The following is a 3,092-nucleotide window of genomic DNA, read 5'->3' on the forward strand; positions in this document are numbered from 1 at the left end:
GTGTACTTCTTTTCCCATGAGCCTTTCTCCCACTGCCTGGTTCACTGAAGCCATGATGTTCTGCAGGTGGGTTATAGCTTATTTCTTGCCTGGCTTTTGTTTGTAGTGTTGGGTGGGACAATGTTTAAGAGCCTTGGAGTGTTTGCTCCAAAACGGAACCAACCCAGCCCTGCTTGATGGGACAGCAATTTCCAAATCGAGGAAACTAGTGCCTGTAATATGAGCTTCGAGGATAGATTTTGTCATCACTGGGAGTGGCCTGCCCACGGGAGATGACAGAGGGTCAGCAGCAGGGGAGAGGGTGTTGGAAATACAATCAAGGGGAAGCATGTGCAGTGGCCAGGGAAAGACGGTGCTCATGGTGAACCAGTCGCCACTGTCCAGCAGACCTCAGGTGCAATCCACTGCTGGCATGAGGAGGGACTGCTGATAGGCACAAAATGATTTGGAAATAAAATGGAAGGAAGAAAACACAGCACACACAGGAGAAATGCCAGAGTAGGGCGGCAGGCGGAGGGCTGGGAGGCCCAAGGCTTTGTTGGGTCATGGCCTCCCAAGGCTGCCACTATTCCCCACCACCCAAGCACACGCCACGCTGGGCACCCAGCACCTGGGATGCTCACAGGAATCCTACTGGCACCACAACGGTGCCTGTTTCACAGGTGAGAAAACTGGGCTCAGAGGTTCTGCCCGCCAAGAGTCCCACAGCAGACCAGTCCTGGGCCTGGGTCTGAGCCTGAGTGCTGCCAGGACGGGCCCACAGCCCTTTTGCCTCCACAGTCACCACAGGCCATCTCTCTGTGTTCCAACCCGTTCTGAGACACTATGTCACACGCACATGGACACACTGAAATAAAGTGAGACAAAAAACAAAGTCTGAAGATGCCTACTGTTGGGGAGGGTGGGAGGCATCTGAGAGCAGGCACACGGTTTAAACGGATAGAAACCTGCAATGTCTAATAAAACCCAAGAAACCCTGGTGGGGCAATGGTTAACTGCTCAGGTGCTGACCAAGGTCAGTGGTCAGAACCCACCAGTAGCTCCTTGGGGGTGAGGGTGGGGGAAAGGTTCTCATGGAAAGGTTAACCCCAAACCCACTGCGGCATGGACTCTGACTCACAGTGACCCTACAGGGCTCCAAGGCTGTAATCTTCAGGGAGGCTGACTGCTCCGTCTTTCTCCTACAGAGGGCTGGTGGGTTCTGACCACTGACTGGTTAGTAGCTGAGTGCTTAAGCTCTGTGCAACGAGGGCTGTTTCTGTAAAAAGGGTAGCTTAGGAAACCCTATGGGGGTGGCTCTCCTCTGTCCTATAGGGTCAGAATCATCTGACACGCAGCAACAGCAACAATAAAGCCCAGATGTGTTTGACCTATGTGGGTAGAGACATGGTCACTATGAGCCCAGGGCTAGGGGACTAACTTTTGTTGTTGTTAAGTGCCATCAAGTCGTTTCCGACTCATAGCGACCCCATGCACAGCAGAACGAAACACTGCCCGATCCCGCGCCAGCCCCACAATCCCTGCTATACTTGAGCCCATCATCGTAGCCCCCGTGTCAATCCATTTCGTTGAAGGTCTCCTCCTCTTTTGTCGACCGTCCACCCTACCAAGCATGACATCCTTCTCCAGGGAATGGACCCTTCTTACAACATGACCAAAATAGGTGAGACGAAGTCTGGCCATTCTTGCTTCCAAGGAGCATTCTGGCTGCACTTCCTCCAGGACAGATCTAGAGGACTAACTGTTGTTGTTGTTATTTGCCATCGAGTCGGCCCTGACTCATAGCGACCCCTCCTTGGGTTTCCGAGGCAGTATCACTACGGAAGTAGGATTGCCCAACCTTCCTTCCGAGGCGTGGCTGGTGGGTTTGAACCTCCAGCCTTCTGGTTAGCAGTCAAGTGCCTTAGGCACTATGCTATCAGAGGGGACTAACTAGGAGGGACGAAATCACTGTAAGGGAAAACTGTGTCAGCTCTTTCACTGACTCCACAGGGCCGTGCTGAGGGGCTCGGATGGGCTTTCGAGAGGGTATCCTGAAGCGTGAGGTTCCGCTGGGACTGGGTTTTCAGGCAAAGAGCCTGGTTAACCCAAGCCCGAAAGACGGTGGTCCCTCCGGCCACGGGTAGGTGTGAACAGGCCCCTCACTAGAGAGGGGCTTCAAAGTAGCCCTCTTCTGGGGTCCAAAATCTCAGGATCCGTTGCCTGGTTTGCAGTTCCTGGGTCAATGCTCCGAGTCACCCCTCTTCGACTCCACTGAACTGGGAACCCTGTACAGTCGCTCCCTCCGCAGTCCACCGCACAGATTCCGGGAGAGCTGGGAAGGCTGGCTTCTGCCAGCGGACTTACGGTGCAAGAAATGCGTTTTAAATCTGTGCCCGGATGCGCTGATCTAAGAATTCGACACCATCCGGGGGTGAGGCAGGAGGGTGGAGAGGGACCTAGTAACGCCCCAGTGGCGATCCTGCTTTGCTCCCAAAACGAGCCCCCCCTCACGGAGTGTGCGCAGGGGGTACCTGTTGGAGAGGGCCTGCGACTTCACGCCCGCATGCCTACGTGTGGCTGGACTTTCAGTGCCCCTTCTGAATTTTTTTTGGAGGGAAGAAACATTCGCCAAATAAATGTTTTCTGAGGCAGGGTAGCCTCCCCCAACCCAGGCATGGACCCCAACTGCCGGGAGACAAGGACGGGCTTTTAGCCGTAAGAAAAACCACCTGTGGTTTGGAGCCTCCCAGTCAACTCGGGGTGGGCGGTGCACAGAGGAGCCAGGCGCGCGGGGTTCGGGGAAGGTTGGGGCGCTCTCGCAGCAGGAGCTCCCCCGCCCGGCCCGGGTCTGCTCTGCGTAGCGTCGCCTCCTCGCTCCCGGGAGGGGCCGAGAGCGCCCTGGGCGCCTCCCCATTACGCAGTTCCTGTCCCTTTAAATCCCAATCTCGGAGACAGGGGTGCCGACGAGCCCTGGCTGCACCCTTATTTCCCAGCCAGCCGCAGCGAAGGGGCAGCCGGGCTCCCGGGGGTCCCTGAAAAGCCCCGGCGCCCCAGGCCAGGCCGAGCCGCGCCCCTCTCCAGGCCGCCCGCGCGCCGCGGGGACCTGGGGC

The sequence above is a fragment of the Orycteropus afer genome, unplaced genomic scaffold (genome assembly GCF_000298275.1).
Source record: "Orycteropus afer afer isolate SDZICR_OR568_19922 unplaced genomic scaffold, OryAfe1.0 scaffold00057, whole genome shotgun sequence".
NCBI classification, from domain to species: Eukaryota; Metazoa; Chordata; class Mammalia; order Tubulidentata; family Orycteropodidae; genus Orycteropus; species Orycteropus afer.